Source organism: Microcebus murinus, chromosome X, assembly GCF_040939455.1.
Source record: "Microcebus murinus isolate Inina chromosome X, M.murinus_Inina_mat1.0, whole genome shotgun sequence".
In the NCBI taxonomy this organism is placed as follows: Eukaryota; Metazoa; Chordata; class Mammalia; order Primates; family Cheirogaleidae; genus Microcebus; species Microcebus murinus.
The window spans coordinates 34,673,485-34,701,408 of NC_134136.1; the positions used below are offsets into that span (position 1 = coordinate 34,673,485).

The window sequence follows — 27,924 nt, forward strand, 5'->3', positions numbered from 1 at the left end:
TTTGAGCTTTACAAAAAGATATCCTTTTATATGTAAGAATCTAAATAAAAATTGTTGCACTGCAACTTGGTATGTTTGAGGCTTTGTGTTTATGGATTCTGATTATCTTAGGAATTTTTCAAGTATCTCAAAAAATATTCACTCATTAATTTCAAGGTCTCAAAGTCAATTAGAGAACTTAGAAATTAAATTTAGGTTGACATTAAAGGAAAACACAATTATTGTTGGTATTACAATTTATAATTTGTAATATTACAGTGAAAACACTTACATAATCCAAATGGAGTAACTGTATGCTCATACATTTTATAGCATTGTCTGAAGTTTGCAACAACCAATCCTTTTTAAGAGAACATGGCTTGTTATAATTCAATTTCTCATTATTATCTCAAACATTAATGGGAATAATGTTAGCTTCCCTGAGCAACAAAATCAGTATATAGGAAATTTAGGAAGTTCAGATTAATTAGTCCTTTTATGAGAAGATAATGATTCCAAACCATGCAAATCTGGGAGAAGACAAGTAGGAGGGCTATGTGGGCCATGAGTCCTATATTTTTTTTTTTTTTTTTTTTTTTTTTCTACAGGCGGGCCACCGGAACATGAGTCCTATAAAGCAGAGATTTCCACATATTTTTTATCACCACTGTAAAAAAAGAATTTTTTTTTTTTGGATAGTCTCGCTCTGTTGCCCCAGCTGGAGTGCCGTGGCGTCAGTTTAGCTCACTGCAACCTCAAACTCCTGGGCTCAAGCAAATCTCCTTCCTCAGTCCCCCCACCCCAAGTAGCTGGGACTACATGTGCACACCACCACACCCAGCTAATTTTTCTATTTTTTGTAGAGACAGAGTCTTGCTCTTGCTCAGGCTGGTCTCAAACTCCTGAGCTCCGGCGATCCTCCTGCCTGGGCCTCCCAGAGTGCTAGGATCATAGGCGGGAGCCAGCGCATCCGGTCTAAAACATTTTTGACACCCTCCCAACAGTTCAATATTTTTATAAAGTATACGATGTACTACAGTATGAATAATTTATCTTGTGCATTTAAAATCATATTTATAAATAGAAGTTTATAAAAATAAATCAAAATGAAAAACACCAAATTTTAAATATTTACTTCCTATGCCTCACTGAATTATCTTACATATGCTCTGGGTACCCATAGCTCTTAGTAGAGACCATTTTTCTGCTACCAATGTAGAGATGCTACTTTGCTGTTTAAAGCCCTAAATGGCTCTCTGTTAACCTCTATAATATTCAGCTTTAGGTAATAATGCCAAAACAGTTCTCAAAATGTTAGTACCTATTTACATTCCTGTTACCAGTGTATGAACTTTCAAGTTGTTCCTCATCCTCACAAATATTTGGTATTTTCAGTGTTTTATATTTTGGTTTTTTAAAAGCCCTTTTTAATACCAGAGAAAGTAAAAATAATACCAGCAACTATTAAAAAGCAACCTCTCAGAGTAGTCCCTTCGTATTCTGACTAGCAATGTTTCTCAAGGTCTTGTGATTTTAGAAAACAAAGTTTATCACTTCTCTGTTCTTAATGTTGCTGTCTCACTGAACAATTATTCTTAGTATTATGTCCTTGATACAAAAGAACAGAACTTGATACAAATGAGCAAAATTTCACAATATTGCAGATTCTCGTGAACAGAAACTATTTCTATAGAGTTGCATTATGAGAAGCTTTGATTTTTGAAATTATATCAGAGCCCTTGAAAGAACCTGCTATTAGAAATCATATGAATAAACAAGTGGGACTACATCAAAGTAAAAAATTTCTGCACAGTAAAAGAAACAATCAACAAAATGAAAAGGCAACCCATGGAATGGGAGAAAATATTTGCAAGATGTGCATCTGATAAGGAGTTAATATCAAAAATATATAAGGAATTCATATAATTAAATAGAAAAAAAAAACACCAGAAAAAAAAAAAAACAACCAAATAACCGGATTGAAAAATGGGCAAAAGACAGACATTTGAAAGAAGACATACAAATGGTCAACAGGTTCATTAAAAGGTGCTGAACATCATTAATCGTCAGGAGAATGCAAATCAAAACCACAATGAGATATCACCTCACACTTCTTAGGATGATTATTATCCAAAAATCAAAAAATAAGTGTTGAGAAGGATGTAGAGAAAATGAAACCCTTATATATTGTTGATGAGAATGTAAATTGGTATACCCATTATGGAAAACAGTATGGAGGTTCCTCAAAAAAATTACAAATAGAAATACCATATGATCTAGGAATCCCAATTCTGGATGTATATCCAAAGGAAATAAAATCACTATCTCAAAGAGATATCTGCACTTTCATGTTCATTGCAGCATTATTTAAAACAGTTAAAATATGGAACCAATCTAAGTGGTGTCTGTCCATGAATGAATGGATAAAGAAAAAGTTATATATATATAAATTCAGCCTTAAGAAAAAGGAAATCTTGCCATTTGCAACAACATGGGTGAAACTGAAGGGCAAGTGAAATAAACCAGACACAGGAAAACAAATACTACATAATCTCACTTAGATGTGGAATCTAAAAAAGTTGAACTCATAGAAAAAGGGAGTTAAAAAGTGGGTACCATGGATTAGGTTTGGGGGAAATTGGGAGATGCTGGTCAAAGGGTACAAATTTACAGTTATAAGATGAGTAAGTTCTGGAGACCTAACATATGCATGGTGACTGTAGTTAATAAAACAATGTAGCGTATATTTGAAATTTGCTAAGAGAATAGATCTGAAACGTTCTCACCACAAAAAAGGTAACTATGTGAGGTGATAGATATGTTTAGATCTGAAATGTTCTCACCACAAAAAAGGTAACTATGTGAGGTGATAGATATGTTAATTGGCTTGATTGTGGTGATCATTTCACAATGTATACATATATCAAATTATCACATTGTACATTTTCAAGATATACACTTTTAATTTGCTAATTATACCTCAATAAATCCAGAAAAAAATGAATAAACCATATGAGACACTACAAGACTAAAATAAATAGACTTTAATCTGGGAGAGATAAAAATGCTTTGTATGTTAAAAGAGCTTTAGGAGGAACTGATTACCAGTTCTCCCCATTTCTGTTAGAGCTAATCAAAATTTTCTTACTTGCCTAATAATGTATTTTTTATTCATTTTTGAATTATTAAACATTTTGAGGTAACTTAGTGGGTACATAAAAGTTTACAATTGTAATATCTTGAAAACAACAAACAAACTGTGACACAAAAACTATTGGAATAGCAGATGAAACCAAAATGTCAGCTTTATTAAGAAGGGAAGATAAATTGCACGATATTGCTTATTGTGAGAATGAAATTAACAGAACCCCAGACTTAAGCAAAACTATGCATCAACCTAGAAGTGTGTCTCTCTAGTCTAAAAGCAGAGAGCCCTCTAGATGCACTGCTTGAGCTTTCTTCACAGGGAAGTAAATATCAGGAGTAGGGAAGAACCTTGTGAATTGTCTGTTTGTGTCCTTTTCCCCTCTCTCTACCTTGTTGTTCATTTCTTTCATATTGAAATATAAGAGCTAACCTAGGGATATTTCTGCTTATCTAATCATACCAATAAACAAAGGCACTTGAAAAGCACTCCTAAATGTGCAGTTGATTTTTTACTTTGGTCTATGGTGGTTTTACCATTGATATATATATATATATTTTTTCACACTTCAGTATAATCAGATTTGGAGGATTTTTCTTTAGAAATGACCTAAGGAAAGAAGTATAAGTAACTTGAATAAGAGGAGAGACATACCATGTCCCAGGTTTAGATTCAAAATTGTAAAGAATTAATTCTGCCTAAAATAAAGTATTCATTCACTGCAAACACAATCAATATATTTAGCATGCTTTTAGGTGGAATTTGACCAGCAGGTCTTAAATTAATCAGAAATAAAGTAGAGAGAGGGCCAGGAAAAAATATGTAAGGAACATTTTAACCACATTTTTATTACATGCAAGCGAGATTTGCTACCTTTTTTCATGAAATCACCCACCCTAGGGGTTTGAATGTATATTAAACAGACACATTTTACCATTACGCTTTAAAGTTCTTTAAGAGGAAGATTTCTTCCCTTTAACTGTATTTCGGTTTAACTTGGTGATTCTCCTCCCTCTAGATGAAGTCAGGACCTCCTGCTTTCCCCATCACGAGGAGGGGGCGGAGCATCCTCCAGGAGCTTGGAAGCGAGCTGTGCCTGGCCAGGCTTGGGGGAGGAGCCGCATTACATACAGGCGTCGGAGGCTTCCGCGGAGGAGAAGCAGCTTGGAGGTAATGGCTGTCGTAAAAGCTAGTTATTTGGGGAGATTTCTTGAGGATACAAAGTAAAGGTGAGAAAAGAAGGTACTGCTGCTTAGGAGTAACGGAAAAGGAGTATCGTTTTGTGAGAGTCGTTGTCTCTTGAGGGAATTAATATCTGGATTTTGTGTTCCTCCAGAGATTTTAAAAGTCCACAGTGGGGGAGGTGGTGATCAGATTACACCTGCGGAAAAAATTTTTCATAAGGTTGCAAAAGCTAACTTTTGAATAGAGCACTTTATGGTTCAGTCAAAAAGCAGTGATGGCTGAGATAAATGATGAAAGAAAACTTGTGAAATTAATCCTTATTTTGGGGGGGAAAAAGGTTATAATAATCCTAAATGAAAAATTAAGTTGTTAGGTAGGGATGTTAGTTTTTTTATATTACTTTGGATGTGTTGATTGTGTTTCTAACAAATCTTACTGTTTTGGGGGAGTTTTTTAAAATAGTAATCTAAAGTAATATGTAACTGCAAATTGGAGTACCTCTGAGAATTAGCAGTTTGGTTATTTGTCAGGAATACTCAATGTCTTAATATAATTGCTGCTTTAATGATGTGCAAAAGACAATTTTTTCTCTACATCTGTGCATCTCTCTATCAAGAGAATGCTATATTCCTATTTGTACTCTAATATAAAAAATCTGAAAAATCATAAAAATAATAGATATAAATAGATATATCTTAATATAATAAAACAACAAACCATATATCTAGTAAAAAGGATTTCAAGGGAAAAAAGAGGAAATTTTCTACTTCTTTCTTCCATATTTCACTTAGCATATAGCACCTATGTCAGCATAAAAACTGTGATAAAAACTGAGATGGGAATTTAAAATCAAGGGGGGGGGGCAACCTACCTTCCCCCAAATGTTGTTAAACATATAAAACATGAAAAGATGTTGAAATATGTGGATAAATAAATGTAATTTCAAATGGTATATTCAAACATATATGTAATGAGGAAAAAAGTCACAGGGATTAGACTCAAATGTAAGCCGTAAACAACTCAGGGATTGATTATGTATATTTTCTTCTTTAGATTTTATGTAGTTTTAGATTCTTTTGGAAATGATAATGGAACTGAAAAGGGAATAATCCATTTTGTTGTAGACACTTGAACAGATGGCCACATCTTCTTTAGCTAAAGTTGGATTTTTCTATGGATCTGATCTGAGAACACTCGTTACCTGATTGCATGTGTTTTTCTTACAATTCAAATATTTAGGCTGTAGTCCAGCTCTGGGTCAAGCAGAAGGTATTTATCTGTATACTCTTGAGAAAGAATCCAGAATATTTAAAACATATTAGCAATAGTCATGTAGGATAGTACATACATAATGTTGACTGCTACACAGCTGTAAAAATAATAAGCTAACTCTAAATGCAATGATAAAAATGTGTCCAAGATATATCTAAAAATAAGCAAATTACAAAATGTCCTTTATCATAGAAACCCATCTTTTACAAAAAAAAAAGCATGTGCATTAGTACAGTATACACAAGAGACATCTGAAAATATACATGCTACTTTATTAATTGGAAATGTAAGTGTACAGAAACAGAACAACTTGACCTTAAATATATTATATATACTCATTTTAAAATTTTATCTTGAAAACAGCAAGCTTGAATGATTTTCATTATGAAAAATTGAGGCAAAATTTAGTAATATGGACAAATCTCATGAAGTAAGTCACAAAAAGATTATGTGGAAAACGTTGATTGATACGGAAAGATGTTAAAATATATTACTGGAAGAATAAAGGCCTAGTTTCAAAAAACACGCACATTTATAAATATCTATAGGAAAAAATCTAGACATGTGTAGAGCAAACTATTATATTTTGACCTTTATTGTGTGGATTTGCTTTCTTCTTTGGAAATTCAAAAGATGAATAAAGATATACAAATTGCAAGAGATATATTATAATTAAAAACATTAAAATGAAGACATTATGATCCCATTTTTGGATAACATATGCACACAACTCTTACACTGAGAATGAAAAATTCTAGAAGCCTAAGCTAGGCTGTAGTTCCCACCGTTCTCCACTAAATACCTGGGTGTCTGCAGTTCCTGTTTTGGCCACAAGATAGCAGTCACCAGGTTTCCTAAACTTTATCTAGGCAACCATTTTTCTGAAGTGGACAAACAGCAATGAAGCGTATTTGTATTAGCAGGCTATGAGACAGCGTGTAGAATGTGATTGAAATTCTGTTTAAAAATTGCAAATGTATGACAATAAAACTCCACATGAGGATTGATGTGAGGATGCATACAGAAAGAATTTTTTTTAAGTAGTTAAACAGAATTTGGCCTATTGAAGACGTAAGGCAAAGGCAGTAGTTATTTCCTTCTCTCCTGTCTCCACCTCATACATTTCCTGAGAGAGCTAATTTCTGCATGAACCAAATAACATAACTATGTCCCAGAGAGCATTTCCCGTTATAAGAATACGAAGGAAAATATACATAGCATCTATATCATGGATGAGATTTTTGTCTCATTCTGTTTCATAATGACACACCTGTTGAGAGTTTTGGTAGAGGAATTTCTTTACACCTTTGCCATGTAAGTGGTTTGATTCCCTTTCTTGCTCCTGGACAGTCTAGGTTATTATCAGAGTTGCACGTGACCTGGACAATCTGCGTGTGATACCAGTTTAGCCACAAAAAGTCAGTGCAACGACAGAAGTGCGGAGCGGAGTTAAGGCCCTGCTGGACAAGCAGTTGGGGTGAGAATCAAGACAGACGGATCACAGGGCCAGACCTTCCAGGAGCCACGTGACAGTGGGTAAGACTCTTCCCATTTCACAAAACACTTCACATTAAAAATATTTTACAAATTTGGGGAAATAATGCATTTTGCTTCCTGCTCTGCAGCCATGGCATTTTAAATTAAAAACCACATTTCATATTAAAATCATACTGTGTTGAGAATTTGGGATACAGTTCATTTTTCTCCCTATTCGATGGCCGTAACGTTTATAGTTAGAAGTCATAGCTTCTAGCTCTGGTAAAGATCCTCATGTATTACCCAACTATGAAGAAATCATGCAGGAAGCTATTCAGGTGTCTACATGAAGTTCCAGCCAATGTCCTGACTCTTGAGTTCTTGAAAACTCTGCTAGATTACCATTACCACATGCTAGATAGCATAGTAACAAAGATTTCTCAGGATCTGCTTAATGTCTTACAATCTTACTTAGATATGTGTACACAGTCCCCCATTGTAAAATGACATGGACAGATTCTGAGAAGTGTGTCCTTAGGCAATTTTGTGGTTGTGCAAATATCACAGAGTGTACTTACACAAACCTAGATGGTATAGCCTACTAAACACCTAGGGCTACATGGTACAGCCTATTGCTCCTAGGCTACAAACCTGTGTAGCATGTTACTGTACTGAATCCTGTAGGCAACTGTAACACAATGGTAAGTATTTATGTATCTAAACATGTCTAAATATAGAAAAGGAACAGTAAAAATACAGTATAATAGATTTAAAAAATGGTACACCTGTATAGGACACTTACTGTGAAAGGAGCTTGCAGGACTGGAAATTGCTTACTCAGTGAGTAAGTGGTGAGTGAATGTGAAGGCCTAGGACATTACCGTACACTACTATAGACATTATAAACACTGTACCCTTAGGCTACACTAAACTTATGAAAATTGTTTTCTTCAATAATAAATTAACCTTAGCTGACTGTAACTTTTTTACTTTGTAAACTTGTAAAGTTTTTTAACTTTTGACTTTTGTAATAACACTTAGCATAAACCACAAATACATTGTATAGTTGAACAAAATATTTTCTTTCTTTATATTCTGATTCTATAAGCTCATTTCTATTTTTAAATTTTTTATAACTTTTTTTTACTTTTTAAACATTTTTGTTAAAAATTAAGACACAAACACAGTAGCCTAGGCCTATACAAGGTCAGGATCATCATTATCACTGTCTTTCACCTCTAAATCTTGTCCCTCTGGAAGGTCTTCAGGGGCAGTGACACACATGGAGCTGTCATCTCCTATGACAACAATGCCTTCTTCTAGAATATCTCCTGAAGGACCTTCCTGAGGCTGGTTTACAGTTAATAGGTTTTTTAAAAATAAGTAGAAGATATATACTCTAAAATAACAATAAAAAATATAGTATAGTATAGTAAATGCACAAACCAAGAACATTTATTATTTTCAAGTTTATTGTCATTAGCAAGTATTATATACCATACATAACTGTATGTGCTATACTTTTATATGCCTGGCAGTGCAATAGGTTTCTTTATACCAGCGTCACCACAGACATGTGAGCAATGAGTTGTGCTGCAATGTTAAGACAGCTCTGATGAATGTCACTAGGCCATAGGATTTTTTTTTTTGCTCCCTTATAAACTTATGGGACCACCATGATACATGTAGTTCCGGTTGGACTGAAACATCATTATGAAAGGCATTACTGTACTCTCTTGAAAAATAATTTGCAGCAGTTTAACACATTTCATTATTTTCCCAGTGACTGTCACAAATCTCTGACTCCTAAGAGGTTGTTGGTGCTGAACCCCACCGTGTCCATGAGCTTTCCTGTGGTTGCCGTGGGCAGATGGGGCAGCAGTAGCAACTTAGTAAACCATTCAAACCCAGCATTCACTTAAGACAACCCACTGGGGTCCAATAGGCACAAATTATGTCCCAGATACCACCAAAGTCCCTCCCACACACATTCCCTTTTTATTATACAACAGAAAAAATGAGGATGGGGTCTTGGGTTGATGTCATAATACTTCTCTGTTTTGTTTCCCTCTCCCAAAATATGTTCCATGTCTCTGACCCCCTCTGTCTGATACCCACTATGTATTCTTCTGGCTTTTATCTTATCTCCATTCCCATTGTCCACCTTCTTGCTACTTAGGAAAGTATACTTCCTATCATCCCTTTTCTTTATTGTCATGGCTTAATGTAATCCACTTATCACCCACTGAAAACATTTTATTCAAGCTACTTTGTCAAGTTTGGGGGGAGGGGGATAAAAAGATACAACAGGTGAGAATCATTTACTAGCCCTAGGTCCATAGAATGAAGTTTCTTTAAAAAAACAGCTTTTCTAGACAACCAGGCAGCTAAACCTCTTTATTATTATATCTTTAAATATAGCTTAATATTGGATATTTGGACAACCTAGATTAATATTAGAGATGTACATAACCTGTGCATCTTTATTAACTATGTTATCTAGGATGTGGAAATGACAATGTAGTATAGTTGTCAAGGATTTGAAAATTTTGTCCCTACTGAGCTAATAAAGATTTCAAACCCACAAGTGTCTGACTTCCTGGCTGTCTGTTTGAATACTTCAAAAACATAAGTCTGTCATAATAATGCCTCCATGACAAACTCTTAGAAGGTCCTGTCAACAAATCTATATCTCACCAAAGAACCTTTGACATCCTTTTCAGATTGGTTACCAGAATAATTTCGACCCAGCTTGCCCCTTCTGTTATGGGTCTCTGGAAAAATGATAGTTTCTTCTTTCTTTAGAATTCCCAATGCAGACCATTTTCTTTTTCTCCTTTTTTTCATTACAGGAAAAGCTATGTCATAGCACAGTTGTTTCTCTAACCTGAATAGTTAGAATGCAGCAGAAGATGTGTTTACATGCTCACTGAGATGATGGATGGGGTTGTGAGGGCTTCATCAACTTTACTTGCTGATGTTTTATAATTTTTGCTTTTAAACTTAGCATAACATTAAGAGAGCTTAACTGTCAGAATCATTATCCATCCATAATGTATAGCTTTTAATCCTCCCTGGGAAATAACACCTCAATGTTAAAGGCAATAAAAAATTTAATAAAATTAAATCTTAATTTCTTGAGTATTTTGTGAACAGAAAAGCTTAGTAAAAGAGGCTAGAAATATGATTTTCCCATACTGAATAGGTAGTTGCAAACAACAAAGCACAGGAACAAGAAATTGCCAATCGTTAAGTGAGAGTGGAGTGAAAATGGCACTTGTCTGAGTAAACAAATTATTTTCAGTCCCTGCCCAGGAATAGTCATTTCTGAAAGGGTAGTTACTTCCATGCCCCTATAACACAAAAGAGACTTGACATAATTACTCTAAGGCCAAGTGAAAACTATCATGCAGATATAGTCAGTGTAAAAGTATAGTGCACAAAAATATTTTTAAATTTATTTAGGAATCTAGATGTATATAAGAGATGGAAAAGAGTTCAAGGATGAGTATGATAAATACCAAAGATGGATGTAGCTCACCAGTGTGTTCACTGAAGAGGACATGAGACTAAGCCAATACTCACTCTGGGGTTCTACTTACCGATTTTCTCACAGTCTGAAAGTGAATGACATCATCTTTGGTTTTACCAAAGAGACAAGATTCCAAGCACAGGGCAATGAGTACTGGGTGGTGAGAAGGTATATCTCCTGTTTTGGAGTCAGATAGATTTTGACTCTGATTTTATCTTGCCCTCTTCCCAGCTTTGTGACCTTGGGCATGAGTGAGAATGGCCATTTCCTTGTTCCCTTACTAACTGTTTATTGTATCATCTCTTTGCTTATTTGTCAGTTAAATTAGAAAAATTACATCTCATTCATGTTTATATTTGTGATTATTAGGGAAGGGGAATATCTTTTATATATTTGTCAGTTTTAATTTTTATTTTGAATGTTTGGGTTTTGAATAGCCCCAGTAAGTAGCAACTCTCTTTCTCCACTGAATAAATTGAATAAATTGACATAAAACAAATGGAGTTGCAGATGGAAGCCAAAATGTCAGCTTTAGTACAAGGAAAGATAAGTTATAGGACATTTAGTGCAGGGAGATGATAAGTTGCAGGTCATTGATTATTGTGAGAATCAAATGGGTCTTAGAACAAGACCCCAAAGTTAAGCAAATCTAATCAAATAGCCTAGAGGTTTGCAACTGTACAGAGGACAAAAATACTTGCAGTTGAAATGTATGAGCTTGCTCTCAAGGAAGTAAATAGCAAGAGTGGGGAAAAATTATTCCCTCAGAACATTATGAATCATCTATTTATGTCTTTTGCCCATTTTTTTAACTTTGCCATTTCTTATTAATATGTAAAAATCACTTTAGCGATTAAAAAAAAAATCCTGGAGATGGGGTCTTGCTGTGTTGTCCAGCTGTTCACAGGAGCAATCACAGTGCTCTGTAGCCTCAAACTCCTGGATTCAAGCAATCATCCTGCCTCAAACTTCTGAGATTAGAGATATTTTTGTATTGAAAACATTGTTGTCAAGTTTGTTCTTCTGTTTTCAAATTTGACTTAATGTGTTTTTACCATGGTTTTTTTGTTTCCAATTTTAGTATATTCAGATACTTATCTCCTTAAGGATTTTAGTTGATGTTTTATATTTAGAAATGACTCTAATTGAAAAAAAACCTGTGAAACTTTCTGAAGGACCTGAATGAAAAGACATGTCATGTCCCAGGGCCAGAAGAATTGAAACTGCAGAAAATCAATTATCTATAAAGTAATATATCAATTCACTGCAATCACAAACAAGGACCTAGCAGGGCTTTTTAACAGAGCTCGACCAGCTTTTTAACAAGAGCTTGACCAGCTGGATCTTAAAATCATTTGTAGAAATAAGGTGGCAGAATAGACAAGGAAAACATGTAAAAGATATTCTTCACTGGGTGTTTATTATATGACAAAAACATTGCTATGTTCCCCCCCCCCCCCAGGAAATCACCTACCCTTGCAGTTTGAATGTAAATTAAAGAGACACATGTTGCCATTCCTCTTTCCGGTGCTTTAAAATCGTTTTCTGTTTTTTTATTTCACATATAAATCAAGTGTTTTAACATTTTTTCCGCTTTAAGGGAATTTCGGTTTAACTTGGCGAGTCTGTTCTGTCTATTTGAGGGAAAGGCCCCCTGCTTTCCCCATCACCGGGAGGGGGCGGAGCCTGCGGAGCGCCGCTTGGAAGGGAGCTGTGCCCGCCAGTCTGGGGGAGGGGCTGCGTTTCAGGAGGCTGCAGCTGACAAGAAGCTTCAAGGTAATGGCTGTCTTAAAGCTAGTTATTTTCTGGATATTTCTTCGGGCCTTGAAAGTGAAAAACAAATCGAGATGATTGCCTGGGAGAGGTGGGAATGGAATATGGTTTTGGTTGGATTGCTGTTATTGGGACGGAATTAATCCTCTGGAATTTTGGTTTCTCCCGATATTTTTAAAGTCCTCAGTGTGGGAATGGGCGATCAGATTACAGCTTCTAAGTTAAGACTTCAGTGAGGCATGCTGTTCATGTTAATTTTTTACGTGGCATTCCATGTTTCTATCTTCATTACAGATTTTATTATGTTTTGTTTTAAGCACTTATTAACTCTACCCAAAAAAGAACTGATAGGAAAACGTAAACATACAAAGTGAACGACGCATCCTGACACAAATATAAATGTACGTGAACACGGAAAGGGATTCAGATATGCTATTGAGTGGTAACACTTGTGAATATATATATACGCATTTTCCTTATTGAGGGAACTAGACTCCTGTGTTAACAGTCTGCATCTCTGAGTGTTCAGATTACTGGGTTTCTTTTAAATCTGTTTGCAGTGGTTTCAGCGTTTTGAGAATTGCTTTATCCCTTAATCATTTTCATAATTAGAGAACACAATGAAGCTGTATGCATTTTGCCTCAAATACATAAACACACATACACACACACACACTCCCAATACACCCCCTGTCTTTTGCTGATAGTGGAATTTTTCCTGGACCTGATTAAGCAGGTAGCCTGGTTGCTGTGTCAACTACAAACCTGCGTGTGTCCTCTCTGCAACGCATCCTTTGCGGCCACAGGTACAGTGTTGTCAGCAAGAACCGTTTTTCTGTATCATCTAAGTTTAAGAGTGAGAAACACAGAGGATTTGGTTTATTTCTATAAACAATTTTAAAAGTATTAGCTAGTATCCTGCATCCATACAGTGGAGTGTTAGATAAAAGTATGAACGTGTAGTAATTTGAAAATATGTCTGAGAAGTAGCATTAGTGGAAAAAGCAAATTGCAGAATGGCAAGCACCATGTGATGTCATTTAAAGCTAAAAGACTGTTAATAGAGTATGTTTAACCAAATCAGAAATAATATAAGGCAGCCTGTGAATGGAGTTATTTATGTGGCTGGAGAGACAGGATGGGCTTTACTATCTCTATTTTAAAATAATCCTTAATACATATATAGTCATTTTAACAATATCAGAAGAAAAAGATTGAGATATAAAGTTGCAAAGTTAGGGGAAAATTGCATTTGAAGTGATTCACAAAAAATCACATTGAAAATACGGGGTGCCCCATAAGTCTCCATACAAAGGAAAAATTATGTAAAATTCTGTAATGAATGTTTTGTAAATAAAGGTACATTTAGCTGCAATTTCCCATTTTCCCTATGTATGCCGATTTTTGGGTCATCCTGTACTTATTGGTATGGGAAAATCTGCAGACCATGAACTTGATCAGGGAAAAAGCTGATTTTAAATGATATGCATTCATGTATTTATGTAAAGAAAAAATATGGAAAGATAAACAGGAAAGAATGTTTTTCCTGAATTATACTTTCTTTTCATATATCTTTCTCATATTTTCAATTTTCAGTAAACATGAAGTTATTTTTTTATGACCAGACCATTGGAGATAAAGACTTTCAGATTCCATTCTTTGTTTAATGCCATAACAAAATGCGAAATTTGAGCATGGTATATTCTAGAAGCCTGAGAAAGCTGCTGGCAGGCAGGATGTAATTCCCATCCTTCTCCTACAAGGACATTGTAGTGACAGTTCTGGCTTTGGTCACAAGATGGCGCTGGCGAGATATCCTAAATTTTCTCCAGACAATTATTTTTATGAAGTAAGCAAACAAAGCAGTGAAACGTATTTTGTATTAACAGACCATGAGACAGCATGTAGAGTGTGGTTGAAATTCCATTCAAAACATTGTACGTGTCTGGGAAAAAAAGCCTCACCCAAGAACTGGTGTAAGGACTCAAACAGAAATCATAAAAAATGCTGCTGCATAAAGTCTGCCCCATAGTAGACACAAAGCAATTGTTATTTCCCTTCTCTCCTGTCTGCATTGCATAATTTTCCTCAAGGATATGATTTCATCATGAGCCAAATAACATAACTGTGACACAGAGAGCATTTCATATTATAAGAAAATGAAGGAAAATATACACATGTGTCTACATTACAGATTTCTCCTCATTCCTGTGTTTTGGAATTACATGCCTGTTAGAGTTTTGATAGGGAAAGTTCTTTAAACCTTTTCCATATAGTTGGCATGATTCCCTGCCTTCCTTTCGGATAGCTTAGGTTAGTATCAGAGATGCATGTGGCCTAGGCAATCTGCATGTGGTGCCCATTGAGCCACAGAAAGGCAATATAGCCACAGAAGTGCTGAGCAGAGAAAAGGCCCTGCTGGACAAGCAGTTAGAGTGAAAATCAAGACGGCCGATCACAGAGCCAGACCCTCCACGATCCACGTGACAATGGGTAAGACTCTTCCCATTTCACAAAACACTTCATATTAAAAACATGCTAAGTTGAGAATATGAAATATAATTTATTTTGCTTCTGGCTCAGTAGCCATAGCATTTTAAATTAAAAACCACAGATTCTAGTGTTGGGAAAGCATGAAATATGCTAAACCCTTATAAAGAAAGTATGCAAATAGTCATAATGATGTCTACTTATGGAAGACTCACATGCCCCAGCCAACTGCCTGACTCTCAAGAAATCCTTGAAAACAGTCCTGTCCAATGGGTAGCCATAACTGCCATTCCAAATCTCTTGCCTCCTGAGCTCATCCTCTGAACGACATCATTGTGGTGTTGTCAGGGTCGGTCCAGAAGACACAGACCTTAGCTCATCCTCGGAATGACGTCATTGTGTTGTTGTCAGGGTCGGTCCAGGAAACACAGACCTTAGTCTGTGTCTGGCTGCCTTGGATAGATAAGGTAGCACTGGCAGCTTAGAAGAGTTAAAAAATGATTCCCCTAGAATAAACCTTGAGAGGCCCCAAAGTAAAAACAAAAAAACATCCAATAGCAGAAATAATGTCCTTAACACACTCTCCAACTCTTGCTGCTCATCTTCCAACACACACACACACACACACACACACACACACACACACACACTTGTTCCCTAAATGTAATAGCTATAAGGGCTACAGACTAGGGCATTACAGAACTACTTCTCTTTTAGTGAATTTTCATATATTCTTCCCCCAACTATGATATGTTTCTCTGGTACCCAGTATTTATTCATCTTTTTGTATATCTTCTCCATTTTTATTGTCTACCTTCCTTCTTTCACAGAAAAAAAATTCCTGTGCTTGTTCTCTTTTTCTTTCCCTTTTCATTCAGTGAGTATCCTCTAGCACTGCCCATTCACAATTATTTATTTAAGCCTCCTTGTGAGTTTTTGGGGAAATATAAACAAGCCACTGAAGAAGAAAACTATTTAGTAGCCCTACGGCAATAGAGGCATCTAAAAATCACTGCTTTTCTGGTTAAACCAGACAGTCAAACACAGTCCAGTCAAACACAGTCCAGTGACCTAAGAATTTTTTTAGATGATTGAGAGTTCACCGATCAACTTCTAGTCTGTATCCAGATGTACTAATGAATCATGTGTATATTCAGATCTTCCATGGTTCGTTTTGAAATTTTTTTTCTTCTTTTCCCCTTCTTTCCTGCATCCATATGTACCTCTTGCAACACACTTAAACTGTTACTGAGCTTTAAAAAATTATTTTAACTTTGTAATATCTTTTGATACATGGTAGCACCAGTTGTTCTTCCAGTCCACTAGTAAAGTTAGAACTAGGTCTTAAAACATGTCTGTATATCTGTCTGTTTGAGAACTTGGAACACCTAACAACCTTGCCATAATACTTGCCTGAGAAACTCTGAGGTTTAGACATTGGATCTTTAACAATTTCTCAGGTCTCCTCACTAAAGAACTGATAGGTACCTTTATTTAAAGTGCTGACAGGAGTAATTTTGGTTCTGCCTGGATCTTTTCCTATGGGTATCTTAGAATGGTGAGGGGGGAGATGACTCCTTTTTTCTTTAAATTCCCCAAGGCAGATCCCAGATAACTCTTCCTCTTTGTTAATGCCAGTAGGAAAATAACAACTTAGTCTCTCTACTTGAGCATTCAGAGAGTGGTAGAGCTTTGTCTATGTGCTATAATGGTGGGGGTGTGAGGTCCTCATCAAACTTCCTTTTCTTTTATTACTTTTAAAATATTTCCCATCCCATAATCCTGAGTCTTGACTCCTAGCAGTTTTATCCATTTGATATGTGTAGATTTTAACATTGCCTGGTGGCTGATTTATTACCTTGTGATCTTTAGGTCACCGGGTTGGTTTTTTTTTTTTCTTTTTCCCCTTCTCTGTTATGTTCATATACACTTGATCACAGATTATGCAGTCCCTTTGGCCCTGGCAGTGATTCACTATCTGCTTTGCCTTTTTCTGGACTTGGGATTCTCATTCTTAGTTAAGTTTTCCTCTGATGTTCTTTCTCTTGAGGTGGGCTGACATTCAGACAGTAGACATCAAAAATAAGATTGAACTCTTTGTTTACATCCAGTTTCAGTTGTTATTTGTGCCTCTGCCTTAGGGAGTCCTTGAATATTTTGAATGTCCATTAAATGTCTTAAGTTGCCTTGTTTTACCAATGCCCGGGGCCCCCTCAAGGTCTTTGGGAGTGTTCTAACTGACCATTTCTTCTTTTTATATGGACCTTATGATATGGACCTATGATTTTGCCTTGTTTCTAATTTTAGGGGAAATGCATTTCATGTTTCACCATTAAGTATGACGTTAACTGTAGGGTTTTTTTTTTCTTTTGGTAGATACCCTTGATAAAGTTGAGGAAGATTCATTTAATTCCTACTTTGCAGAATGTTTTTTATCATGAATATGTGTGAAATGTTTATGCTTTTCTGCATCAACTTATACATTTTTTTCCTCCTTTTTAGTCTGTTGATATGGTGAATTACATTGATTAATTTGCCAATGTTGAACTATCCTTACATTCCCAGGATAAAATCCATTTGGTTGTGAGATATTATCCTTTTTCTATATCATTGGTTTTGATTAATAGCATTTTGTTAAGTATTTCTCTGTCAATATGTATGGGAGATACTGGCCTGTAGTTTTCTTTACTTTTTTGTTTTTTATTTTGGTATCAGGTTAATGCTGGTGGCATAAAATGTGTTAGAGATTTTTCCTTCCTTTTCTCACTTCATTGTCACCTGACTTGCATAACTTACATTTTGTGTGTTTCAGTTGGAGCCTGGAGTGATAGAGGATTTTTCTCAGCGATTCGCCAACCCTAAATTTTCAGTAGTCCTTTCATACCTGTGTCGGCAGAGGAGATTCTATCTTTATGCTCTTGCCCATTTCATAGCAGTAGGCTGCTGTTATTATTAGGTGATAGGCTCATGGTGAGGCAGGAAGTGTTGTCTGTTGTCCTGTCCAGCCTTAACCTTAGGGAGGCCCTGTGCACCTGGACCATGAAGGTGGGGTTTTCTCAGCATTCTTTTCTCTCCCTATGGCAGCTAACTTCTGATTTGTATCTGTGATTGATCTTTGGTGAGAGATATTTGCTTACTCCTTCCTCAGCAATAGCTAACCAGGGATGTTTTGTGTGCTAATGGCTTAGCTTTATTAGATTATTTTCCATTTTATTTTTTTACTGATATATAATATTTCACATATTTATGGAGTATATGGGATATTTTGTTACATGCATAGAATGTGTAATGATCAAGTCAGGGTATCTGGGGTGTCCATCACTTTGAGTATTTATCGTTTCTATGTGTTGAGAGTAATCTAAGTCCTCTACTCTAAGCTACTTTTAAATGTATCATACATTGTTGTTAACTATAGTCATTCTATTGTCAAACGATAGAACCTATACCTTTTATCTAACTGTATGTTTGTACCTGTTAACCTACCTCTCTTCATCACCACCCACTCTTCCCAGTCTCTAGTATCTATCATGCTACTCTCTACCTTTATGAGATAAACTATTTAAGCTCCCACATATGAATGGGAACATGCAGTACTTGTCTTTCTTTTTTTTATTTTGAACCAATAAAGTTGTATATTTTATTTATTTATTTTATTTCATCATATTATGGGGGTACAAATATTGTTAAGGTTACATATATTGCCCTTGCCACCCCTCCCCCTCTCCTCCGAGTCAGAGTTTCTAGCGAGTCCATCCTCCAGGTGGTGCGCATCACACTCGTTATGTAAGTATACACCCATCCCCTCCTCCCCCCTCCCACCTGCCCGACACTCGATAAGGAAAATGGGCTCCACATGTACTCACCATCAAATTGGTACTGACTGATTAAAACTATAATGCTCAAATGATGGTAGTGTTCAGCAGGGATTGGGGGGGGGAGACCCACATCTTAGGGATGTGGTGAGCATTGTGGAGGGGAAGGGCATACCTCTAACCCTTCCTAGGGAGAAGCAAAGATATAAAATGTAACCAAAATGTCAAAAAAAAAAAAAAAAGCAATAGTTGTCTTTCTGTGCCCCGGTTATTTCACTTAACATAATGACCTCCATTTCCATCCATGTTGCTGCAAATGACATAATTTCATTCTTTTTTATGGCCAAATAGTATTCTATTGTGTATATATACCACCTTTTCTCTATCCATTTCTCTGTTGATGGGCACTTAGGTTGGTTTCATATCTTGGCTATTGTGAATAGTGCTGCAATAAACATGGGAATGAAGATTATCTGTTTGATATATTGATTTATTTTCCTTTGGATAGATACCCAGTAGTGGGGCTGCTTTTTATTCATGTAGGGGCCTGGGTCCGAGAGGGTTTCCTCAAGGGCAGGGGATTTTTGCTTCTACTTCTCCCCTAGCAACAGTGGATTTCTGTCTTTGTTCTGGGAATTGGGAGAGTTTCCAATCTCTCTCTCCCTCTCCAGGTGGATGAGTTTTACTTCTGCCAGTCCCTCAGAAGCAATAGATCTTTGTCTGGGTCCAGGAGGAAAGAGTTTGCTGCTTCTCCCTTAATGACTTAAGGCTTTTGCTCTTCATGTTAGAAGGGTTTGCATAGAAGTTTGTGGGGCTGTGTGTCTGTCCCTCAGCAGCAGCTGATTGTTTCCTGCATATCTGAATCCGTGATGTGGGCTTTTTTTAGGCATTCTGCTTTGTCCCCATTCAATTTTGTGAGCTTCTGGTTAAGGACCGTGAGAGAGAACTTGGCAGTGAACGTATACGTTTCTGGGGCTCCAGATACTCCTAACTGACACAGGTAGCCCATGCTTTACCTTTAAGAATTCATTATAATCTCAGCTTTTATAACAGCCACTTCTGTCTCCGTGCTCTGACAAATGTGAAATGATGCATACATTTTGTCTCTTTTTAAAGGGGCCCGTCACCCTTTGGAATTCACTTTAACTCAGTTCCCCGATGGGCTTAAGGAAAGTTATGATTTTGTAGGTTATCTAGAGATTTATCATTGTTAAGTTATGGGTGACATTCTCATGGCTTTTTATATCCTAAGTGCAAGTGGAACTGGCACTTTTTAATAAATTTATGTATGAGTGTCATTTTTGTTTTTTTGTTATTAAATATGCTTTAGGAAGAAGCAGATGGTTTCTAAAGCATACTCATACATTATGAGTTGCTTTTTATATAGTGGTTATTCTATTTTTCCATTTAAATTTTTATTCTTTGAATTACTATACATTAAAATCATACTTTAAAATACTATGCACTATATTTGACATTTTTTTGTATTTCTGAATTGTAATATATATGTAGATTCATATAACCACCACTCACCAGAAGACAAGAGTTTCATCACCCTCACAACTTCTTTGTGCTTTATAGTCATATCCTCCCCACCTGTAACACCTGGCAACACTTATCTTTTCACCATAGCTATACTTTTGTCTTTTTGGAAATGCCATATAAATGGAACCATAGAGTATGTGGCAGACACACTCTAGGTGACCCACTTCCTTGTATAATCCCCTTCCCCTTGAGCATGGGCAAAACATGTGTCTTCTTTCTCATCAATAGAATTTGGCAAAGGTGATGGGATGTCATTCATTCCCATGATTACATTATGTTATATTGCATTCTGTCTTAGCTGACTAGAGAGAGAAATGAAAGAGAATGGGAGATATGGAGAAGGAGGAAAGTTAGATGCAGTACCAGGAACAGCATTCTCTTTTAAGTTCCAGTGACTCCCAGTACATAACTGTTTCAAATTTATTAATTCATCCATTCATCCAGCACACATTTATAGAGCATTTTCTGTTTGCAGTGAGGGTAGGTGTAGTGTATCTTAGTGATTGAGAGTGTAGACTTTGGAGTCAAAGTACCTGGATTCAACCCCCATATGCAAAATACTCTCTAGATTCCTTATAAAAGTTTATTAACCTCTTTAATGCCTCATCTACAAAATGGGAATACTCATTATATGCACCTAACAAGATTTTATGAGAATCAAGGGGGTTGATGTATATAAAGCACTTGGAAGAGTGCCTGACACATGGTAAGAAAACACTTTTGGTTTCTATCATCATTGTCATCATTATGAATTACATTAATGTTGTTATGCAGAATAAGTTGGTTATGAGCCTTTCCTCCAGAAAATAACCATGTGATTATTAAATGAGATAATATGTCAAGTGCTGAGAACATTGCCTGACATATAGAAAAATTTTATAGCTATTGGATATTTTATATATAATATCTATCTTCGTTGTAATAATAGTGATATAGTATTAGCATTTATTATTATTGGTTATTCTTGTCCACCTCCTTCTACGAAATAGTGAAATATAAAATATTATCCATGGAGTTAATCTTTTCCTTTGCATTTTGTTTGGAAAATGGTAAAGTGGTGTAGCATTATTCAGTGGCTCAGTATCACACAGCTCCAGTGAGTTGCATCCTTTTTGTAAGTCAATTCTTGGTCTAGAATGGCTGCCTGAACTTTACTTTGGTCAATTAGGAAGGAAGAGAAAGGAGGAAAGTGAGAAAAAAAGCCCAATCTGGCTGTTTATCCCTCCATGGAGGTGACTTCTGTAGAATCTTTTTTTTTTTTATAAGAGCAAAATAATAAAATTTTATGTATGTATCTGGTTAAGTAAATTTATGATACATTGACATACTATGCAGCTGTAAAAAAGAAAGGAAAGCTATTTATGTATTGATTGTGGAAAGAACACTAAGACTTATTAAGTTAAAAAAAAGCATGGTTCAGCAAATGGTCATAATATGCTATCATTTGTGTGAAAAGGTTCAAGAAAGAAAAAACTATATACATATATATTTGTATTGGCTTATATATTTATGAAATATTTTGGGGCATTTACCCAGGAAACTGATTACATTTGTAATTGTGGGAAAAGGAAAAAATAGGGGTTAGAGTGAGACTTTCCCCCATTTTTTAATGACATTTCAGTTTTTTTTTTTTTTATTTCAGGGAATTATTAGGGCACAAACATTTTGGTTACATTTTATGTCTTTGTCTATCCCTATCAAGGGTTAGAGGCATGCCCTTCCCCTCTACAATGCTCACCGTGTCCTTTAGTTGTGAGATTACCCCCTCAATCCCCCATCCCTCGAGAATATTACTTCCATGTGAGCACCATAGTGTTAATCAGTCAGTACCAATTTGATGGCGAGTACAAGTGGAGCCTATTCTTCCGATCTTGTGTTACCTCACTTCGGATAATGGGCTCAAGCTCGATCCAGGAAAATATAAGAGGTGCTAGATCACTGTCATTTCATATAATTGGGTAATAGACTTCTGTAGAATCTTTATAGCAGTTTCTGCTTGCATTCTTTGGCAAGAAATTCCAATCACATGACCATGGCTTACAGTGAGGGAATCTGGGAAAAGTAATATTTTAGGAGCTCACACTGCCACCCTGAATACAACTGGGGTTCTGCTAACAAGGAAGAATGCAAAGAGTGGATTTCAGGTGGTCGACTAGAAGTTCCTGTCCCATTCATTATAAATATGATGCAAGGTTGTAAAAAAACATTAAACAAATAACAGTAGTCTATAAAAGATTGAAAGGGAAAACTTCCTGTGGTGGAAAGAATGCTACATGTTCATCAAAGTGTTTCATTGTCCTCCTGGGGTCATAGAGATACTACATTCCCCAGGCTCTATGGCAGTTGGGGCTCCATGCCTGAGTTCTGGTTAGTGTACTGTGGCCGTAAGTGGTGTTTGCCAGACCTGGCCCCTAAAACCTTCCACAGGACTTTTTATCCTCCCTCTTCTTTAGACTACTAGCTAGATGCAAATAATGCTGTAAAGGACTTCAGGGCCCAAGAAGATAGTAGAGCCATAGACAGGATGGAAGAAGGTTGGGTCCCTTAATGACTGCTTGGAATCGAGAACTCTGCCCCTTTCTGAGCACATGATGACCTTCATTGAACTTTAACATAAGCAAAATAAAATTTTTAGGGATTGAACTTCTGAGATTTAGGGGATGTTCATAGCACAAAGCATTACATATTCTAATTGTTAGAGTCCCCAGTAATACATTAGCCTAGAAATGATATTCATTAATTTATTTGTATTTATTATTCTGATATTAATGCTTATATAAAGGTAGATTTTTAAAAATTATATGGAGTAGTGCTACATATTATATGATACAGAGGCCAAATAAACTACTTCATTTCCAAAAATTATCACTAATGATACTTAAATTTCGTTTGCTTAGTGAAATCAGGAATCTAAATTTAACACAGCATTTTAATAAAGAGAATGTGCAAAATGTACTCATATGTACAAATAAAGACATGCAAAATTTCAAAAATCAATTCCCCTCACATTAAGTTGCCCAAGTGAAAAACAACAAAAGATAAGAAGAAGGAATTGCCAATTATTGATAAGGGTATATGAAACGGGTACTTTCCTGCCAAACCAATTACTTTCAGTCACTAGTCAGAAATAACCACGTATGTGAAGAAATCTCTAAAACTTTCCTGAAGAGTTTAAGAGAATGGAATAAAAGGACAGATGAACCATGTCCTGTAAGCAAACAAACAAAAAATTATAAAGCAAATTCTCCCTCAAATAACGTACAATTTTGATGCAATCTCAGTCAGTATCCTTAGTGGTCCACTTTAACAGAGCTTGACCAGTTGGGTTTTAAATTCAGCTGTAGAGGTAAGATGCCAGAGAAGGGAAGAAAAAAAATATATAAAAGTATTTTTAACTGTTTTTTTTTATTATATGATAAAGTGATTTGCCACCTCTTTTCTTCAAGCAATCACGTACCCTGAGGGTTTGAATGGAAACTAAACACACTTGTTGCTATTTCACTTTAAAGTTCTTTTAAAAAAGAACATCCCTAGACTTCAACACTTCAGCGGTTTCTCTTGACAATTCCCCCTCCTCTAATTCAGGGAGGGGCCTTCTGCTCTTCATCACAGCCAGGGGGTGGAGCCTCCTCTGAGTCCCTTGGAAGGGAGCTGTGCCTGGCCAGTCTTGGAGGAGGAGCTGCCTTTCACCAGACTGCAGCTGACAAGAAGCTTCAAGGTAATGGCTGTCATAAAGCTAGTTATTTTCTAGTGACTTCTCAGAGCTTTATAGTACAGATGAGACAAATAGGGATATGGTCTTGGAGTGGTGGGAACAGTGTGTGCTTTTGAGAGAATTGCTGGCATTTTAAAGGAATTAATCCTCTGGAATTTTTGTATCTTCCAATGCTTTATAAGTCCACAGGAGAAGGGGTGATCAGATTACAGCCTCTATATTAAGGCTTCAGTGTAGCATGGCTGTTTATGCTAATTTATTGACTTGGCATTCCATGTTTATATGGCTAGACATTCTGTTGCTTGAGTTTGTAAGCATCTATTAAATTACACAGCAAAATAACTGTTAGAAGTATTTGACAGCATGGAGAGAATACTCCTGTATGTTGAATGATACATAGAGAGACTATGTATGTGTCACATGTATATGAGCATGGAGAAGGGATCAAATGTGTAGTTGAGTGAAGTTACTCGCACATAATATATGCATGTATATATATGATTAGAAAAAAATCTGGAAGAAAATAAACTCCCTTGTTAACATTCAGCACTTCTGTGTGGTCAGGTTACTTTTTAAACCTATTTGCATCTTTATAGTAGATTTCCTAATGATTATTTTTTCAGTCATGACAGAAAAATGAAGCTAAAACAGCATACCCATTTTGTTTCAAATATATAAACACACAGACATGTTCCCATGCCCCCCTTGTCTTTTGATGATAGTGGAAATTTTCCTAGACCTGATCAAATGGGTAGCCTGTTTGCTCTGTCAGCTACAGCCCTGCATATGTCTTCCTTGCATTTCATTCTTTCAGGCAAAAGATAGCGCCGCAATCAGAAAGAACCATTTTTCTACATTACCTAAGTTTAAGAGTGAGACAGATGATTTGGTTTATGTCCATAAGCAGTTTTTAAAATATTACATGACATGATATATCCATACAATGAAATACAATGTATCTGGCAAATAGAAACATGAACCTCTAGATGTAGTGATTTGAAAATGTCTGAGAAATAGTATAAGGTGAAAAAAGAAAATTATAGAATAGAAGATATCATATGATCTCACTTAAGAATAAATATGCATGTTAGTACACCTATATATGTTACCACAGTATATACAACTAAATCTGGAAAAAAACATCTGCAAAAGTATTAACAGGATTCTTTGTATAGTTGGAGAGACAGGGCTGGCTTTACTCTTTTCTATTTTTTAAAAATATATTAATATATACCTGTTTATTTTTTTACATATTCAGGGAAATATTGAGACACAATGTTACACACCTGGGGAAAACCTCATTTAATTTATAAAAAATTGTGTGGAAAATATTTATGTAGAATGATGTACAAGCCATGCTCTTGAGTGGGGTCTGAAGCTGGTTTCAAATAATATACAACCATCTATATATAAAAAATTCTGGAAATATATATAGAAAATATTCATAGTGATTATTTGTATAGAGTTCTTTCTTTTGCATGTTTCTCTGCATCTTAAGTTTTAATAAGCTTATAGATGTTTTCATAATCAGAAATATTGTAGTTGAAGACATTATGGTCCAATTATAATCCCACAGAACAAAACCCTTAAACCTAGCATAGAAAATCTAGAAGCCTGAGTAGGCTTCTGGCTGTCTAGATCTAGTTCCCATCTTTCTCCCATAAAAAGGACCTGGTAGTAATTGAGGTCTTGCCTCACTCACTCATAGGTAGGCTGCAGTTCTGGTTGTCATCACAAGATGGCACTTGCCAGATTTCCTAAATTTTCTTCAGGCGACCATTTTTATGAAGCAGGCAAACAAAGCAGTGAAACTATTTTGTATCAGTAGACTATGAGACAACATGTATACTGTAACTACAATTGCATTGAAAAAAAATGTATGTGTAAAGAAGAAAAAGAATCTGTGTAATGACTGATGTGAGGATTCGAACAGAAAAATCTAAAAGTCTGGCTCATAGTAGATTCAAGGCAATTGCAACTTCCTTCTCTCCTGTCTCTTAATCCACCTCATGCTTTTCCTGAGAGATGATATCAACATAAAAAAAATGACAGAACCCTGTCCCAGATAGCATTTCATACTATAAGAACATGAAGGAATATATACATGGCATCTACATCCCAGATGAGATTTTGCCTCATTTATGTGTTTCAGAATGACATGCCTGTTAGAGATTTGGTAGGGAAATTTCTTTACACCTTTTCCATTTAGTTGATTTGATTCTCTGTCTTCCTTTTGGACAGCCTAGGTTAATATCAGAGATGCACGTGACCTGGACAATCTGCATGTGATGCCAGGTTAGCCTCAGAAAGGCAGTGCAACCACAGAAGTGCCAAGCAGAATAAAGGCCCTTCTGGACAAGCAGTTGGAGTGAGAATCAAGACAGCTGGATCATAGGGCCAGACCTTCTAGGATCCACATGACAGTGGGTAAGACTCTTCCCATTTCACAAAACATTTCATGTTAAAAATATTTTATGAACTTGTAGAATAATATATTCTGCTTCCTGTTCTGCAGCCATGGCATTTTAAATTAAAAGCCACATTTCCACATCTTTGCAATTGTGAATTGTACTGCTGTAAACATTCTAGTGCAGATGTCTTTTTTATAGAATGTCTTTTGTTCTTTTGGGTAGATGCCTAGTAATGGGATTGCTAGATCAAATGATAGTTCTACTTGTAGCTCTTTGAGGTATCTCCATATTAATTTCCACAGAGGTTGAACTAGTTTGCAGTCCCACCAGCAGTGTATGAGTGTTCTTATCTCTCCAAATCCATACCAACATTTATTGTTTTGGGACTTTTTGATAAAGGCTGTGAGTGGATTAATAAAATGTGGTATATGTATACCATGGAGTTCTACTCAGCTACAAAAAACAATGGTGATCTAGCACATCTTGTATTATCCTGGGTAGAGCTGGAACCCATTCTACTAAGTGAAGTATCACAAGAATGGAAAAATAAGCACCATATGTACTCACCATCAAATTTGTATTAACTAATCAACAATTATGTGCACATATAGAAATAACGTTCATTGAGTGTCAGGCAGATGGGAGTGGGGAGGAGGGGATGGGTACATACACACCTAATGGGTGTGGTGTGCACCGTCTGGGGGATAGACACGCTTGGAGCTCTGACTCAAGTGGGGCAAAGGCAATATACATAACCTAAACATTTGTACCTTAGTAATATGCTGAAATAAAACAAAATTTAAATTTAAAAAACAAACAAAAAAGCCACATTTCATATTAAAATCATGTTAGGTTGAGAATTGGTGGTATAATTCATTTTGTTTCCTGTTCTACACCCATGACATTTTATAATTAAAAGTCATAACTTTTGGTTTTGGGAAAGGATCTCATGTGTTAAACCATTATGAAGAAATCATGCAAGAAGCTATTCAGGTGTTTACCTGAGGTTCCAGCCAATGGCCAGACTCTCCAATCCTTGATGACTACACTATACAATAAGTGGTCATGGCAGCCATTTTGAATCTCTATCTTCTAAGCCTAGGCATTTGAAAAGGTCATTGTATTGTTTCTGGGTCCAGGAGATAGAGACCCTTTTGTCTTTGTCTGCCTGCTTTGGGTGAACAAAGCACTTCACCCAGAATAATTTGGCCAAGCTAAAAATTGCAGCTTAAAAATTATAAAGCTGTGTGTTCAGCTAGAACACTGCTTCTCAAAAAGTTCTTGGACATATATCATTAGAAATGTAATCTTGCTCTTGCAGTTTAAAAATTACTGTGTGTTCAGCTAGAACATTGCTTCTCAAAAAGTTCTTTGGAATTGTAGCGTTAGAATCACTTAAGAACTTTTTAGAAATATAAAATTGTGAATTTAATCCAAACCTTCTGAACAAAACTCTCAGTATAGGGTCTAGAAATCTAAAAAGTCTTTCAGATGATTCTAATACATCCTAAGTTTGGAGGCACAATAGTACCAAAGTATCTAATAAGATAAATAGAATTCCTGACACACCACCATAAGCTCTCCCACCT

At 36.0% G+C, this 27,924-nt stretch overlaps 1 protein-coding gene and 1 long non-coding RNA gene across 6 annotated transcripts in view; one reads left to right on the forward strand and one right to left on the reverse strand.

Moving 5' to 3' along the window:
- The first annotated feature begins 4,214 nt into the window (after positions 1–4,214).
- The window catches only part of PWWP3B (PWWP domain containing 3B), a 28,561-nt gene continuing 4,851 nt past the window's right edge, over positions 4,215–27,924 (forward strand). Inside the window, exons 1-4 of one of the 4 annotated variants that reach the window (XM_075999080.1) lie at positions 4,215–4,294; positions 6,937–7,117; positions 23,795–23,927; positions 26,166–26,351. The gene's annotated coding sequence lies outside the window, so the exon portion shown is untranslated. Of the gene's footprint in view, positions 4,354–6,931; positions 7,118–12,291; positions 12,366–23,794; positions 23,928–26,165; positions 26,352–27,924 lie in introns of those variants that run through there. The other 3 variants (XM_012787218.2, XM_075999079.1, XM_075999078.1) reach the window with 3 other exon arrangements.
- Positions 12,329–27,924, reverse strand: part of LOC142865782 (uncharacterized) — a 159,933-nt gene continuing 144,337 nt past the window's right edge. For both annotated transcript variants that reach the window (XR_012915912.1, XR_012915911.1), the window contains 2 exons: positions 13,128–13,206; positions 12,329–12,412 (listed from right to left, as the gene is read on the reverse strand). This is a non-coding gene — a long non-coding RNA (uncharacterized LOC142865782). The remainder of the gene's footprint in view (positions 12,413–13,127; positions 13,207–27,924) is intronic.